Source organism: Danio rerio, chromosome 2 (assembly GCF_052040795.2).
Source record: "Danio rerio strain M-AB ecotype USA chromosome 2, GRCz13ab, whole genome shotgun sequence".
Classification (NCBI taxonomy): domain Eukaryota; kingdom Metazoa; phylum Chordata; class Actinopteri; order Cypriniformes; family Danionidae; genus Danio; species Danio rerio.
Genome location: NC_141022.1, coordinates 35,784,280 through 35,803,150, shown reverse-complemented (window position 1 = coordinate 35,803,150; position 18,871 = coordinate 35,784,280). Strand labels below are relative to the sequence as shown.

The 18,871-nt window shown below is 34.9% G+C and overlaps 1 protein-coding gene across 16 annotated transcripts in view; it reads left to right on the top strand.

Moving 5' to 3' along the window:
- Positions 1-18,871, top strand: part of slc4a2a (solute carrier family 4 member 2a) — an 83,603-nt gene that overhangs the window by 8,478 nt on the left and 56,254 nt on the right. For 5 of the 16 annotated variants that reach the window (XR_015477881.1, XM_087239823.1, XM_087239819.1 and 2 more), the window contains exons 1-2: positions 9,021-9,185; positions 14,972-15,097. The gene's annotated coding sequence lies outside the window, so the exon portion shown is untranslated. 16 annotated transcript variants of the gene reach the window in all.

Sequence of the window (18,871 nt, the reverse complement as noted above, 5' to 3'; positions counted from 1 at the left end):
TTTTTACTACCTTTCTATTATATTTTTTCATATTCTTTAACCTACTTTTAGGTGTCAAAATCACTGTTTTCACCTTGTCACACCCAGTTTTCAACTTCGAGTTTTCAACTTCATCACTGTAAATCACATTTTAAAAAATTATTTATCTGGCATCTATTAATGTATCTTATTTAAGCACTTGTAAAATAAGTTAAACATTTTATAGTTATTAATGTAAGACTATTATCAATATTATTTTTTATACAAAATATAGCTGTCGCACAATATCAGTGTCATTTCCACCACAACACTGTAAGGTCGCTTTAAAAAGTTTGTGTCAAAGATTATTAAGGTGGTTTCTTTGAAAATGAATAATGTCAATCTTGAAGATGGAGGGAATTTAATTTTTATCAACAACACTTGAAGAAAAATCAAAGTAAACATTGCTTGATAAGGAAATACATATACGTCATTTCCAAACTTGTTGCATGCCTTCAAATATGTTTTTCAAAACCAAACAAAATTAAGGTAAATAAGAGGGTTTTGTATACATGAAAGGCTAGTATCAATTTAAAGATATTCGGTGAAGCAATTTTTCTTTTTCTTTTTTTACAATAAACTGTTGAAATGTCATTTCCTTCACCACACACATTTTTAAAAATATATTTAAAAAGTTCTCATCACACATTAAAAGTCTATTTACAATGTATAAGTTCATGCCCTATTTAATATACAAATTCAGTTTATTTATTTTCTAATAAACTCTTAACCAAATTAATATTCAATTTTAGTGTGACAGGTGTACAATACAGCATACAACTAATTTATTTCATTGACAAATATATAATTATTAAATATATTGTGGAAAGATTGGCTAAACTAGATACAAATATGATCTTGGACAATGTTTGACTGCCATATTTTATTTCATTTTGAAATAAGCTGTATATTGAGATGTGGTGGAATTGACATTTGTTCAGTTCACAATGTGAAAATGTTTCTGTTCATATCTAAGTTTGTCCTCTTACAGATCTTTAAACCAGACCAATTGTTTAACAATATGAGGATATGTTACATTAATTTTGAACAAGTTTTTTTAAAACTTCAACTTCTCAACTTCACATAAGGTAGTTGAAGAATGGCCCAAAGAAGTAAATGTTATGTATAAACAGTCTGCTTTATGCAGTATGGAAGTTTATTTAGTAGAATATAGTAGAATATATATTTAGTAGAATATATTTTGGATGTACTGCAATGACCATGCGGTCACTTTTTTGCCTCATTTTTTGCTAAACTAGGGAAGAATGCATGTTTGGATGAAGCATTTGTATTGGAGTTATTCCGTTTGTTTGCTGGGTTCCAAACCGGATAAATCTGTCTTTTAAAAAGTGAAAAACTCTTGAAAAAGTTTTAGCCACCATGTTTAAGGGATTTTTTGCAACAAAGCGCTCAGCTGACTCACTTCAAAGCATCCTTCTGAATGAAGGGTACAAGTGATAAACACTTTCCTTTCCCTTGATTATTTGCACAAGCTTAATTAGTTTGGCTATAAAATTTAGTTTGTTGGTTGGCTGTTCATATAGCTGAATAAAATAAGAAGAGGCATTTCAGAGGTTGCGGACAAATAAAATAACTTGCCTTAAAGGGACTTATCAGATGTATCCTTCACTGCCTATAATATTTATCACACATCCTGTGTTTTTGTTCCTTTTACAGTGAGATTAAAAACAAAGATAACATCTTAAAGTGGCAGTTGGTGGTCAGATTGTGTGCAAATGTTGATTTTTGTCCAGATTTGTACACTTTTCTAGTGATTTTCTAGTAATAGGGTATAGTATGCTGTACTTTCATGATATTCATGTAATTATAATATTCACTTTGTTATCATCAAAGCTCTTTATTGTGTTGTAGATTATTAAATACTAGTCTGGCTTTGGAAAACTATTCAAAATCAGACTTATGAGGTTGAGACAAACAATATCATTGTTGAAGCCAATGGATGTGTCTAAATAGACTTATTGTCTCTCTGTTCTATCAAGCAGTGACTTTGGAGGAAGCATTTGGTCATCAAGGCACAAAACAAGAATGATTTTAGAGTAACTTCTGATGTAACATAACAATTTAATTATTTATAACAACATGTATTTTTAGTGAATGTTTAAATATATCTTCTTGCTAGAAATGATTTGTCAAAAATGTCAGTATTAACTATATCCGGACCTAATTGGATTTTTTTCAAATTTTTTTTCGAAAACTTTTGGATACTGTTTTTTTATTTACATTTTTTAAAAATGCAATTTTGGTCACACTTTATTTTAATGGTCCGTTTGTTGAATGTAAGTTACATTGCATCTACGTGCCTACTAATTCTCATTAGATTATAGATAGACTGCTATGTTTGGGTTAGGGTTAGTGTAAATTGACTTACTTGCAAAGTTTCTTATAGTCAGTTAAATGTCTGTTGTAGGAGCATTATCAACAGATATTAAGCAGACAGTCTACTAATACTCAAATAAACCATCAAAATAAAGTGTTACTGTAATTCCACTTTGTCCTGCCAGATCCTAATGCATTCTATTAAAGGCAAAGAGAATTTAGACTTTTCAGAAAACCTGTAATCTGTGTTGTAAATGATTAATAATTTAACACAAGGGTTTGTTGTTTTTAATCTTGACATTGTGCTGACAATGAAATATTAGCACACCGTGTGCTGTTCTTCCCCCAGGGAATTACAGTACTAGAATGTAAACATTTATACAGCAAGAGCTTTTAATATTAACAGTGTCTTATGGTGAGTTCGAGCAAACAAACACACAATCATACTATTGGTTCTCATTAAAATCCAGTAGAAGGGGTCCAATGTTCACAGAATTCTGAACGGTTCCACATCATCACATTTTCCAGCTGTATTACTTTATGATTTTCTTTTATTCAAAGGATTAAATCAACAGTTAAAAAAAAAAGTTAGTCAAAATCATGCATGTCCAAGCAAAATGACATCCAAGCACAGGTTTCAGATGGGATCTTTATTTTAAAATCAAATCTTAATGTATGGACAAACTGTTTTCCTTTCAAACAAATTAGTTATTATACTGGATATAATTATACTAATAGCATCTCACAAATGTTTTCATTTTCCCACCCTTCCGACATTTTTTGAGCTGAATCAGAGGCCTTTAATTGTCTAGATATTTGCGAGGCAGGTTTGCATAACACTGTTCCGTCATAAGACAACTAATTATTAACAACACTGACACAGAGACGACTGTTCCCACACAACACCTGAACAAAGGCTGCTCATTTTTCATTCTGCACCGCTCTCATTAATATTCCACACATGCATAAGGCCTAATTATATATTGTCATGGGGCTTCACAGGATTATCCTGTGTTGGAGAAGAACCACTTGTTTATTTGCCAGATAGAAAAGGGTACATTGCTATTGTGGTGGTGAATAGATCAAAAGAAATGACCTTGATTTCATCATAACAAGCTGTTATGCTTCTGATGCCGTGTTTTAAGTTCAGCATGTGTTTATCTGTCATCATTATACATCAGCTTAATAAGGGCACTGCAAAACAACAATAGTAACTCAAACTAATGACCCCTGGCATTTTTTGACTAAAGTTCACAAAATTGACCTTTTAAGTTAAAAGGTACCTACTTGTTAAGAGCTACATGTGCATTTTTTTGTAAGCAGCGACAATTAGTCACCAGTATCTGCAATCAATTAGATGTGGAGTGGACAACTGGTTATTAATTATGAGGTGATTTATCAATGGTCATTTATTAATAATGGGAAAGCATTTTAGAAGTAACAGCAAATCTTAAGTTAAAGGAATCTCTTGTTTGAAAAACTCCCCCAGAGTGCTGTGTTTTACCATTTTTTAACCCATTCAACCAAACTCTGGGTCTGGCAGAAGAACTCTTGGCATAGCTTAGCATAGACCATTGAATCTGATTAGACCATTAGCATCTCTCAAAAAGGACCAAAGTGTTTGGATAATTTTCCTATTTATAGATTTACTCTGTGGTTCCATCATGTACTAAGACTGATGGCAAAAGAAGTGTTGCTATTTTATAGGCTGGTATGGCTAGGATACAAGTTCTCTAATTCTCGGACTATTCTCTCATTCCAGTGTAATGATCGAGGAACTTTGCTGCAATTTTCTGGCTGTAGCAATCACAATGATATTACGCAGCACCTGAAAATAGTCCCCAGCTAATTCTTGGTTTCTCACAAATGTCTCCATGGCTGCAAGGCACATAGTATCAGCCTCAAACGTCATATAAGACCCTGCCCATGGACCTGTGGCGAAACATCTGATGCATATGACACATTTTTCTGGAAAGGTTAACCAGTCTGCTTGGAAACAAGTCTGATCGGATAAAAACAATATGCAATGTTTGTCTCAGTCTGTGTCTACATGCATGTTCTACTGATTTCCTTTGTGTTTTGCATACAGATTATTAAGGATATTGATGTGTATAACTTTTAAAGACGTTTGTAAATGCATGGTTGTGTGCTGGGCTGTGGGAATTTAAACATGACGCAGCACAAAACGAAAGGTGATTGGTTGGTTAACCTGTCAGTTAAATAACATTTTGGGCGTTCTTGACCATACGAAGTGGCCAAGGTTCCCAAACCCTCAGCTTTTAATAGACCCTTTTCACAATTACGTCAATTCACTTCTGCATTTCCGCAACGCAGTGTATTTTTAGTTCCGGTTCACCTTTGAATGCAGCAGGCTCATTGTGAAAACGTAGCCCTAAATACATTTCTGGAGATCGTGAATTATGTAGCCAGAGCTACGTATGGCTGCATTTCGTCTTTAAAACAAACACTATGGGGGGCTATGACTCCAATCCTTTTTACGCTTACCAACTGACCGCTTACTTCTGTATGGACGGTTTTCCCTCTGTTACCAGTTTGTCCAGTAGCTCTCCATGTATGTCAGTGGACTTGAGATGCAGAGAGGAGTTGACCACAATGACAGGGTTTGAGTTTGGTAAAGAACGGCCCCAGAAAGCGTGTAGACAAAAACAGAAACCAAAAAATAAACTAAACAAGTAAAAAAACAGGGTGAGGATATGGTAAAATCTGAAAACTTGGTAAAAATCAGGCGAGGGCTTTTCTTTTTCTGAATTGCTTTTGAAAATTGTCAGTTGGGTTTAGGGAAGGGGGTGGGCAGGTCAATCGGTGCTTTTGAAAACACTATTGGTTGGGTTTAGGGAAGGAAGAGGGTGGGTCAGTCGATCAGTCAGTCATTCAATCAGTTGACAGCGGCCTCTGGTGGATTTACGCGAGAATGGCACTTGCGAGAGAAGTTTGAGATCACAAAGCAGTCTCTAGTGGATTCACGAAAAACCAAAACTGCAAAAAAAAAAAAAAATGAATGAATGTTTGAATGAATGACATGCATCTCTGGAAATTTTACAACTGAAAATATTAACATTGCTCGTTGTGATGTAAGACTATTAAAGTATTGGGCGTGTGTCCATAAGTTTTTCTCTCAATACTGAACTGCTTTATCAGTTTGAAAATGATTGTTTTGGTTATTAAGAATAGGAATAAGCTATTGTTTATCAAGGAAAGTACATGTTTGCAACATTTGAATGTATTAATTCAGTTTTAATGAATGGTTGTAATTTTATAAATCTGTTGTAATTTCCTCCAATGGATTTATTTTTATTTGATGCTGCTGTGAATAAAAATTGATATTATCTGTTATATGTAAATGTTCCAGCATGACTAAAATACTATCAAATTAAAATTCGAATTAAATCGTCTCATATTACCTGTCATCTATAAATGCAATCAGTTCCATCATTTATTATTCACTGATCCATTAATGGCTTATTATGGTATTTTATGCTTTAGAAGTGCCAAAAACTTACATCACCTTTAAGCTCCAAGAGTTCCCAAGATGGGAAATCAAGATGGACAGTTTGGATGCTGCATTTGCATTAATGGTAAGCTTGTTATTTATTTTATTTTTTTATTTTTATTTACAAAACCCCCCAAAAAACAAATAGTATATGTACAAAATAGACAGCCATTGTATTACAAATGACTTTAGGGCACTATAAATGCTGGCTAATGCTACAATTATGTTTTGACCGAATTTATATTATGTTTTTTTTTTTATTGCCATTAAAGGAACTACAGAATACATAAACCTTTTAGTGAACTGCAGTCAGAAACATACGGCTTACTTGCTCTTGTTCTTATGTAATTTATAAGAAACAGAATGTTATTTGAGGCTAGTAATTTTGTTTATTTATTAAATAACCAATAATAATAAATTAATAATCATCCCAAATTAACAGAAAAAGACAGCAGTTAAGAAAACGTCTGATTCTCTGAATGTGAATATTTTGCACAAGCTCTGCAATTCACTGGCATCATGTGGACATATGAGGTAATTAAAACTGCACTGATGAGGTGTTTAGTATGAGGTGCCGTATAGGATTTAAATCAAACTTTGCTTATCAACACATACATAAAACACGTGTATATACACCTATAAATTACTCGCATATACACCTATACTATTGAATGTTCAAAACAACATGGATGAAACTTGTGTATATACATATAAACTTGACGCATGAATACACCCACATACACACGCGCATACATATAAACTCGATCCTCACGTAAACACCCACATTAACACACACACATACATATAAACTTGCTGCATGCAAACACATCTATACACACTTGCATATACATATAAACTCGATTCTCGCATAAATACCCACATTTACATGCACATACATATAAACTCGCAGCATGCAAACACACCTATACATACTCGCATATACATATAAACTATATGTCTATGCATATACACCCTCAACAACACGCGCACATACACAAACTCACTGCATGCAAACACACCTACAACATCTCGCGCAAACATACAAAAAATAAAAAATAAAAAAATTCACAAACATTTATCACGAATCTGGTTATTGCAAAGCTTATGAAATAGAAATAATGTGATTAATAGAGGAATTAAATATGTTAAATTATGAACATATGTTATATAAAATATTAGTCTATATAAATAGACTATTCAAAATAAGAAATACTTTTATTTAAAACCTTTTCATTTAAGTAGGTAATTACATACACAAATATAAATGGACAGATAGAACCCTTAAAGGACGTTCAAAAAGAAACCAGAATTATAAATATAAATGTATACTCAAACTAAACTCCTCTATTCTATTGCAAATGTTAATTTAGCCTATAGTCTTCTTGTTTTGTTTTTTACATTTTTATAGTTATTATGCTTTTTATATGTTTTTACAATGTGGGTGTCAAAATTGCAAGATTTTGGTATCATTTTGATTGTTAATTTTTCAGCATATACAAAAAAAAAAAAAAAAAGCTGATTAAAAGTCTGCTCATTATGTTGGTCAAGTTCACCTCCATGGAAAAGCTATATATATTATCTGGACACTCCTTTTGTGTTTAATAACCACTACTTATATTTTTACAGCAGCTGGCATCCAGCATTTTGGTGCATTAGCCTGTTTATTGGTGACAGAAAAACCCACTTAAGTGCATTCCTGCCCCCTACTGGACATAAGTGTGTATCATAACCCTTGACGAATAGTGACAACAATAATAAAACAAACATAAAAAACTAATATTAGACAAACATATTTTATTTAAAATGATTACTTAAGCAACTTTATATTTATTAAACTATAATAACCTTTCCAATAATTCAATTGCATAATAAACCTTTAATTTTGCAGGAGCATTCCTTTGCATTACCTTTTTATTTATTTATTTTTTAGAATTAGCATGATCTATTTTCATATTTCAACAGATGTAATTCCTCTATTAATCACATTATTTCTGTTTCTTAAGCTTTGCAATAACCTGATTCATGACAAATAATAATCTTGTTTATTACACTCAAAGGACTTTTACGTTGAAATTAAACGACTTCCTTTTAAAGTGAAATAACTTCCTTTTACTGTGAAAATTCATGCATACACACATATGAAATCACTTGCATATATGTATATCCACAACTAACTGTATATATGTTTGTGAATTTTATTTTGTATGTTTGCACAAGTGTAATTTGGGTGTTTATGCACACATCAAGTTTATATTCGTATGTGAGAGTTTATGGGTGTATATGCATAGATCAAGTTTATATGTATATGCAAGTGTGTATAGATGTGTTTGCATGCAGCAAGTTTATATGTATGTGCGTGTTTTAATGTGAGTGTTTATGTGAGGATCGAGTTTATATGTATGTGCGTGTGTATGTGGGTGTATTCATGCGTCAAGTTTATATGTTTATACACAAGTTTCATCCATGTTGTTTTGAACATCCAGTAGTATAGGTGTATATGCGAGTAATTTATAGGTGTATATACACATGCTTTATGTATGTGTTGATAAGCAAAGTTTGATTTAAATCCTATACGGCACCTCATAGTTTAGCATTTGGACTATTGACATTATATTACAGAATAGCTCTTTTGGCATTATCTTTTTAAGCATCAAGCTGTTTAAACTGGCAATAAAAAAGAAATTCATACTTTAAAATTACACAAATCACTGTGGGTGTTTTTTTCTTTTCTCTTTTCTGCCCAAAAACCATTCATCATCCTTTAACTTATACAACTCGTGCGAAAGCTGTATCACTTCCTTTCTTTTGTGGTACAAGGTATTTTGTCAAGACAGTTAAATATTTCTATTTATTGCAGTTTCATTATAGCTTCATTCTATAAATACAATATTTAGTGTTTCACTTAAGAAGTTAACTCATATCTAAAACATTAATTTTTTAGGTGATTTTTTTTCAACAGTATAACAACAAGTTTATTCCACAATTACATCCCAGAAACAAATAAACACAATAGTGCTGGTCTGCAGGTTAATATTGCTGTGTGCATTTGTAATGTGACTGCTACGTTTTGCACTTCTTCCCCAGGGATTTAAAAGTTCAATGATTAATCACACGCACACACAACTTGTATATAATGTGACTTGACTGCCCTTTAAGAAAAAGTTGACTGGTTCTTCATGAGAGGGTTCACAAGCTCCCTCTCTCTCTCTCTCTCTCTTCCTCTCTATCTGCCTGACTAAAAGCGTTCCTAATAGTCGTAACTCCATCATCTTTTTGATAAATATTTAGCATTTGGAAAGCTGGACACCTCACATGACAGGTGAGTTCTTGCTGTGCATCACTGGAATAGTCTACAATTGTGAGTATGATACACTGTCAAATAACGTTAGCTATATGTTGTTTAAAATGAATTTTTACTTTTGTAATGTATTATTCTCGGGTGGTTGATGGTCAACTACCAAAATATTCATTTTTAACTGGTCGTTTCGTTTCGTCAATATTTGACTGAAGTTGACGGAGCGTGCAGCTCACATTTCTGGAGCTTGCGTAGCCTAACATTTAACCTGTTTTCTTCGCACGGTAGATCTAATCCAGACAGGTGGTGAGTCTGGTGATGCTGTTTAATGTCATCGTGTTTATTTAACACACCCAGAGTCAAGCACTGCGACGCGACGCTGCTGACAAGCGGCGTTAACCACAGATGTCGATTTTAACGCATTGCCTTTAGATGAAAATGTCTAGTAATTATATTCCTTGTCGAATACAAAACCTGTACATGCCTCTTGTTCACGTTTTTCTCCGTGTTTCCTTCTGAAGAGGTTTCATCCAGAGAGCAATGATGACATCAAACGACTTCATTTGCTCGACAGGCACGTGCGTTGACTCGGTTTGTGATCTGAACAGGGTTGGGAACGCATTTGACGGTAAATGAGACTAAACCCGAATTAAACTATAGTAAACAGCTACTAGACGAGTATTACTGCGACTGTGTGAGGACTAATAGGAAAGATGTAGCCTAAATGGACTGTAAAATGCATTGTAAAAACGAGCAAAGTTAAATGTATTCATTCAAAGCAGTTTTTTTAAAAGTTCATTGGTTAACTTATAGTCTGATAACAAGAAAAAACAACAACAACATCATAGAAACCATCACAAAATCTGTTAAGGTTTTAATGCTTGTAATTTTTGGGTTTAGTGTCAACTGTAATCATTCCTTTGGATCTCTACTAGGCTAATAATTTGATTAAACATTTTGTTCAACCCCTAAAAAATTAAAATGTACTCACTCTCTGGTGATTCCAAACCTTTTGGATTGTTAGGATAACACAAAATGAGATATTTCTAACAAATCAGAAAATGGGTAACCATTGACTTTCATAGTACTATGAGCATCAATGGTTACTGGTTTCAGATTTTTTCAAAAATGTTTTATTTGTGCTCAACAGAAGAATGTCAAACATGTTTGTGATATGACCACTAAAAAAGTGAGTTAATGCCAGAATTCTTAGATTTGGGTAAACTATTCCTTTAACCGCTGTTACTGTAGTTGAACTATTGTAACCCCTGTAGTTAGCCATTGCTTTGCTACAATTAACAGTTTAACAAAGAGTAATCAATCTGTCAAATCCCATAGCTACTTTTTTACTGTAATGATGCTGTTATTATTTTAAGGGCTTCTGGCATGTTAAACTACTAAATCCTATTGCAATTGTTCCCAAAACAAACTAGAAACCATTACAATTTACTTGGTTTTAATGGTTAGCAGTTGATGGATTGAAATGTTTTAGATGGTATTTGTAGAGTAAACCATCAGGTTTTGTACTGTTTAACCCACATTGTGGTGCCTAGTGCTGTAAAGTTACAGCTGGTTGCTTATTAAAAGCAATATTGTTGTGAGCCTCATACGTACTCTGTTTCAGAATTTTGGGGGGAAAACATGTCTGTTCTGCTCAAGAAGAGAACAGAAATCCATTTAGGCTCCACGGTTATATATTGAACAATATTTAATATGTGCATGCAGCTCTAATTTACTGTATAAATACCCAAGATTAATTGTTAATGATAGATAAATTATAAGCAATGTGAAACATGAAGCTGCATATAAGCCAGGAATTTGTTCACCTGTGGTTTAGAATAGTCAGGGTAAACTACAGTTTATTTCAAGTGTGAAAAGCCCAACAGGACACTAATATATAAAACCTTACATATAAACCTTACCACATATCCAAAATATGTTTGATTTAAATGAGAATGTTTATTACATTCTTATTTGTCATTATTGGCATTGCTTGGCAAAGTAAAATAGCCATAAAATACAGCACACATCTAAGTTTGTCATTGTGTTTTATATTAACTGTAGAGCATGATAATGTCTGTTTATAAAGTCTTTTCATTTTAATGTGAATGTGGTAACTGAACAAAGCATTGTTTATTATACTCACTGTTTCTTTTGGATTGGTATTAGGTTAGCTAAATAGAAATTATAAATGACTGTGTGTTTTTTTAGGACAGCTTGACGTTGCAGATCAATTTTCATCTGAATGTCCATAATTATAGTTTAGTCATTATAGATGGTTGCTGAATAGCAGGCTTGTTTTTGGGACATCCCCATTTCTAAATGAAGAGCTTAACGACAAATATTTGTCACTGTAAAAATAACTCCCCCATACACCCCTCCTGCCGACTGCTCCCACCACAGCTGCTGGAGATGAAAAAAACATTTTTGGCGCGGTTTTGGTATCCCCAAAGCACTAATTACCAATAATTAGCCCAACGGTTGCTTGTCCCTTTATGTTATATTTACAATGTACAGTTCCAGCTTTTATCTGACCACCCATTGTGTGAGATATAAAAGGGCATTATTATTAATAATTACATAATGCTATAGATTGAAACATTACATCTTTTTTTTTCAGATTAATTGAATTAAGTACCAAGCTTGGTGCTTAAATGACTGTATTTCCAAGCAATTGATTTGATTTTTCAAAGCAATGTCTTTTTATGACTACCATAATCAGAAAACAGACACAGAATCAGCGTGTGGCCAAACCCTTGACTGCTATGCAACTTGGCTTGATTGCTGAATGCATCAGGGTGTATTTATGAAAAGAAAATCTGCATAGGTCAAACAGGAAATGACAGTGTTCAGTTGTAATTTACCGCTATAATAGCATATTTGTAATATGGAATTAAATCTGTGCTATTTCATTGCTGGTGACTGGATTGCATGGTGTGGAACAATTCAGCCACGAGTTCACGTCATTGCAGGATCGCAGTGATCCGTTATATCATAATCTTCGGGACATTGCGTTTCTTTGTTAAATGCGTTATGAAGACGTCATTTTGCAATTAAGACTATAACCTCGGGAAACAATAAAGATATGAGGCAAATTTCCTAGAACAATAGTGGACGTATAATCAGTTAAACACAAACTGTTGTGCTGTAGTTTCTAAGCAAGACTAGTAACGTCCAGTGACCGCTGAGGTCATATGCAGGATAAAGCGTATCTCCACTGATAGAGCTTGACAACAATGTTTTGGCTAGAGAGGCCACTGTATTTCTCCATTATGTATTGTTTCATAGGTTAACTCTTGTTTTTGGACAAGATAGTCAATTTAAATAATAAGTAATATTCTCAGCTCTATACAGTAAAATGTTTACAATCACAAAATGCATAAATGAATACCTGAAATTATTTTACTTAAACTATATGAGAAGACAAAGAATTAGCCATCCTAACATAACTAAACTTTCCATAATTAAAAACCGCCAATATTCAGTTAACAATAGATGGTTCACTCAAAAATGAACATTTCCACACACTCAAGTGGTTCTAAATCTTTATGAATTTCTTTCTTTTCTTGAACACAAAACAAGCTATTCTGACGAATGTTGAAAAATAAGCCAATATTAAAATCTATAGTAGGATCCAAAAATATTATGTAAGTCAATGGCTGTTTTATCCAATATTCTTCAGTATAAAATAATTTATCTTCAACAGAAAAAAGAACATTTCTAAACAGGTTTGGAATAAGAGGAGGATGAGTAAACAAACTTTTTTGAACTATCAATTATATGCTTACTAGGAATCGATTTATCAATAATTTCAATTTCATTCTTTGGAATAATGTTATATATTTTTACTGAGTGACGACATGTTGACTGTATCTATTATTATAGTTCATATTTAAATTTAGGGCTGTCCCGATCAGGGTTTTTTGCCCTACCATCATCAAAACTTGATTCGATACTTCTATAATACATAAAAAAGAATAATGAAGAGCAAAGAAACAGATCTAGGAAGTTCCTTATTTATTATTTTATTTTAACATTCAACAATTCTGTTAACAAAGGTAGAGGTAACTTGAACAATCACGTAATGAATAATATCAGTTCTTCACTTTTGGACTTTAATGCAACAGTAAAAAAAATCTAATATAAAAACAAACAGCACCTCAACTTAAAATAATTGGCAGGCAATCCCAAGTTTGCATATCTCACAGTTTGCTATGGCAATGTTGTCATTGTCAACTTTATAATACCTTCAGACCGTAGACATAGGCTATGTCCGAAACCGCTTACTACCCAGTAATGCATTTGAATTTAAATGTACTACTCGGCCGTTAGAAAAGTACGTTCTATACAGTATTTATAGAACCATTTTATGTTGGTCATATGACTTACCTGCATCAGTTGAGTTACTTCACTCCCATTCAAGAATTCTCTCACAGGGCATCATGGGATAGCGAAGCGTGCATGGGATGCGCATTTCAGAATCTCGCCGAAAGTAGTAAGTCAAGGGTGTCCAGACTCGGTCCTGGAGGGCCGGTGTCCTGCAGATTTTAGCTCCAACTTGTGTCAACGCACCTGCAAGGATATTTCTAGAATGCTTAGTTAGAGCTTGATTAGCTAGCCCAGGTGTGTCTGATTGGGGTTGGAACTAAACTTTCCAGGACACCGGCCCTCCAGTTTGGACATGCCTGTAGTAAGTCATCCGGGTACTTCTCGCATACTGATTTTGGAATTCTATGAATTCAGACATACTACTCGGCTCGAGCAGCCCTAATATATATATATATATATATATATATATATATATATATATATATATATATATATATATATATATATTCAAGTCCTGATCAGGAGGTAACATCTGATTCTGATCAAGTCTGAAACCATGTGATCGGGCCCGATTTCCGATCACGTGAACAGATACGGCCATCACTATTTATTCACTTCTGATTTAAGTGACTCACTGACTGTACACTCTAAAAAAAATGGGCTTTTCATTGACATTGATGTTCAATGAAGAATCTTTATCACCCATGGAACCCTCTTATTCCTATTTCATTCTTTTATACAAAAACTTGGCAATAGGAACTGTTCGCTGAATGGTTGTTTGGGGAATATGATTTTTCAAAGTCATCACTGTGAAAACACCCCTTTGGAAGCTTAAGAGGTTAGGTTTTTAGGGAAATAGATTTTGTGGTAACCAGCATTGTGCCACAAATGCTGTGTAATGAGCTCACACTGACTGAACCCATAACTATTCCTTTAAAAAGTCACAGTTTGTTCTTTTTTGAAAGATTATATTGAGACATTTGATATTTTATATCCAGTAATATTGTTTCAAACTCAAACAGTTCCTTTCTAAAACACTGAGCAAAATACTTTAATAAAAGCATGCATGGGCTAATATTAAGCATATGCCTAGGTGTCAAACAAAACACTTAGGATGTGTCTACCCCAGTATTTTTAAAGTGATTCCTGGAGTTTAGGCCATAGAGGCGTATTGTTGAGTCATGTCCCCTCGGTCACATGTTTGTCAGAGGGCTAAAGAAGGAAACCTAATCGAGGGGGGAGGGAAGGCTATCAGTGGAGCCTCAAGGTTGGAAGTGAACCGTGTGTGTGTGTGTGTGTGTGTGTGTGTGTGTGTGTGTGTGTGTGTGTGTGTGTGTGTGTGTGTGTGTGTGTGTGTGTGTGTGTGTGTGTGTGTGAGTGTGACAGATAGAAAAAGAGAGAGAGAGAGGCAGAGAGTCTAGATTCAACGACTAGAGTGCCACTACTTCTTTTCTCCAATCACTGCCTCTTCTCACCTCCAGTCCCTCCTCCTTCTCTGTGTCTCTGGCTTTTTCTGCTTTTCGGTGGCTGTTTGGCTTCAGTGGGACTTTGCCATCGCTCTACAATGACTGCTGTAGTTGTAGTCGTCCTGCAGTGAGCATTCCGAGGTAAGTCTTTCTCTGTTAGTAGCAAAACATGTGCTTTTCTTCTCTGTCCACTTAAAGGGATAGTATACCCAGGTGTTCACATTTGGTCTTTTGTTCTTTCCGTGGAGCTCAAAAGAAGATATTTTGAAGAATGTTGATTAATTGGGACATTTTCTTGATTGTTGATGTTCATTGAATGAGATGTTCTTCAGAATATCTTCCATAAAAGTTTTAAAGTCTTTGAATTTCTTTGAAATCTTCAGTGTTTGTTGTAGGAAGGCTGTGAAAGAGCTCAGAAAGTGTTTGCAGCTGTATTTTGCTGAAATTGTAACTGCAGCCCTTCCTGCCTTACAAAGTGTTTCCTGTTGGAATATTTCAATTTCTTGCACACTTTCAGGGAGAGAGGAATGAAATGCTTAGGAATATGCTCACACAAATTTTAGAATTTTTTGTTTTGCCTGTTTTTTGTTGCGATTCTAGTGTGATTGTCAGGAATGTGGCTTTTTCTCTCTTGTTCTCTCTCTCATCCAGCTCACTGATGATGAGGAGTCTAAAGTTACGCTTGGTATCAGAGCAACAATGACTTTGGCTCAGATTAAGAGCATTAGATGACTCAGTGATTCTTTTAATGAGCTGCAATACTGAAGAATTTACTTTGAAAAACAGCATTTTTTTTCTCCATTTGTTTTTGTAACAGCTGTTTTCATTCATTCTGCCTGTAATTGAAACTGTACTAGCAACATTGAGATTACAGGTTTTTTTCCCAGGGAATGCAAGGACTGATGTTGTAAGTCTTCACAAGGCGAATGAATGTAAACTAGGCAGTGCTAAGCAGAAAGCAATGTCAGGTTGAATGTGCTCTCTACATGGCTTTTCTATTTCTGACCATGTAGATGGACGTGTAGCACAAATGAAATAGCAACAGGCAGAGTCCTCTCATTGCAGGCTGTATGGAAACTGCATTACAGTGGTATTTATTTGTTGGAAATTGTTAGTTAAATCACATAGTTCTGTAATAAGTGTTCAGATGGTTGTGGTATTTGAGCAGCATAAGAATAAGCCTCACATTGAGGATGAGCGTAGTCTCTGGGGAGCATCTCTGCTGAATCACTGTTCTCAGTCACCTTTAAATACAAACATGCAGCAGGAACCAAAAAGTCAGAGGATACATTGGAAGTGTTGTTCAGATGCATCTAGTTTTTATTAGCACTTAGTCAAAAAGAAAAATAAGATAAAATGTTTAGTATTTATTTTTCACATTTAAATACGCAAATCAACTTTTCTTAAATAGGAATTTATTTAAAAAAATGCATAATATATAAAATGTGCCATGTGTTCATTCCAGTGTTGCCAACTTAGTGACTGTCGCTATATTTAGCAACTTTTCAGACCCCCCAGCGACAAATCTTTTAAAAAACAAGTAGCGACAAACCTAGCGACTTTTTTTGTATGTTACTGAAGATTTTTATAGACTCTCATGTATCCTTATTGTACCTTCCCTACTCTTCTCAACAAGCTGTGGGTGATGCCGTCTGCCCCTCCCCCGCCTCAGTGCACTGACAGGCGGCCCAGTCCTCGCACAGCAGTCTCTCTCCCACCTGAAGCCTGGTTTATACTTCTGCGTCAAGTGATTGGCGTGACCCGTGGCGCATGCAACGTGCATAGCTGTGCATTCATACTTCTGCACGCTGTTTCTGTCGCTCTGCAATAACACTTTTGAAACGCTAGCTGGCAGTGAGGTGTTTATAATACTCTGTGTCGAGTTTCTTCGCTGGTGTTTTGTTTTTTCCTGAACTCTTCCTTAATGTACAGGTGGTACAAACTTGCTCATTTTTAGGCAGGAACCAGCGGACGTGCAACAAATTTAACTATGATGTAAGCACAAAACAAAACCTTTCATCTGGAATTCCTTCACAGGACTTGACACTTGTAAACAATCGCTCCATCGGGCTCATGCGGCTCTCGGTCCTGCCCACACTCGTCAGCGCAACCTAGCTGACCAATCACAGAGCTTGCGCGACGTGTAGTTACTTTGTGCTCGTCAGCGACGCCGATGGCCACGGCGAGGACTATGCGTCCATGCAAAGGCCGCGCCGTAGCATACTCGTGCGCTTGACGCAGAAGTATAAATCAGCCTTGAAAGCAGATCCCTTTTCTGCATACTGACGGCAAATGATTTAGCACCGGCAGTGTGAGGTATTTCCATTTCTACAGTCAAAGCAATCTGCTTCTCCTTTATTTTAACAATTTAATTTGACCAATAATTTTTTTCTTGTTCACAATCACAGATATTTTAATAACAGTTTCGGTCACTTGTCAGAGTTTATTTTTTCTGAGAGATTACTGCAAATTTACTACTCGTTCATACTGATGTACTGTATTCAAACAGCAATAAATTTTGTTAAACTGACATGCGCATATATATATATATATATATATATATATATATATATATATATATATATATATATATATATATAAAGTGTAGTGCAAATATAAATACCCCTTTATTAACCATATGTTGTTAAACAAACAGGCAACGCAGTAGTGCTGTCGCCTCACAGCAAAAAGGTCGCCAGTTCGAGCCTCGGCTGGGTCAATTGGTGTTTTTGTGTGGAGTTTGCATGTTCTCCCCATGTTGGTGTGGGTTTCCTCCGGGTGCTCTGGTTTCCCCCACAGTCCAAAGACATTCGCTACAGGTGAATTGGGTAGGCTGAATTGTCCGTAGTGTATGAGTGTGAATGAGTGGATGTTTCCCAAAGATGGGTTGCAGGTGGAAGGGCATCCTCTGCATAAAACATATGCTGGATCAGTTGGTGGTTCATTCCACTGTGGTGACCCCAGATTAATAAAGGGACTAAGCCGAAAAGAAAATGAATGAATGTTAAACAAACAGAAACGGCATAACGTGATGACGTCAGTAATATGCAAATTGATGTATGACATAATCTAGTGACTTTTAGCAACTTTTTGGCAGAGCTTAGCTCCTTTTCTTTGAAAATAGTTGGCAACAGTGGTTTGTACATGCTTAAATTTGCAGACAACTCGATTTCAATGTTTTAGCCTTTAAATTTTGGTGGAATGACACTGCACTGCAAAAAATGTGTTTCTTTCTTAGAATTTTTGTCCTGTTTCTAGTCAAAATATCTAAAGATTCTTAAATCTTTAGATTCCTAAACCATTTTCCAGACAAGCAAACATGTTGGCATGTTTTCAGAAATAATATTGAGTTTTTTCGTAAAGGGGTGGTCCACTACGATATCATATTTTAAAGTTTAGTTGATGTGTAATGTAGCTGCATCTATTACATTCAGACAACATCTCTGAATGTAATAATCTCAAAGTTTAATGCAAGGGAGAAATTGGCTTTCACAGAGGTAGCTTAGCAAAGCCTTCAGCAAACAATGTTTGGGGACTACAAAAAATACATCCGGGATAGTGAGATTACAAGCGCTTCAGGTTACGAGCATTCCCTACGCACAGCATGAGGGCGTGGCCAGAAGAGGCTAAAATTTCCAAATGTCCGGCTAAAATGTCCAAGCGCTGCTATTTCCACAGAGCCTCTTCTGTTTCTGTATTTGGGCTTCTAAAGGACATGACATAAAGAGAGAAGTGCTTAGAGTTTAATTTTAATTACGTTGTAGAGAACTATAAAAATATATAGCTAGCATTTCACAAAGGACAGCTTTCAGAATCTCTCCCAGTTCAGTGCTGGATTTGGCTAAAAACTTATCAAACCATAAAAGTTGAAGCAGGTGATTGTGAGCCACAACCTGTACGTGTCTTTATTTGTCA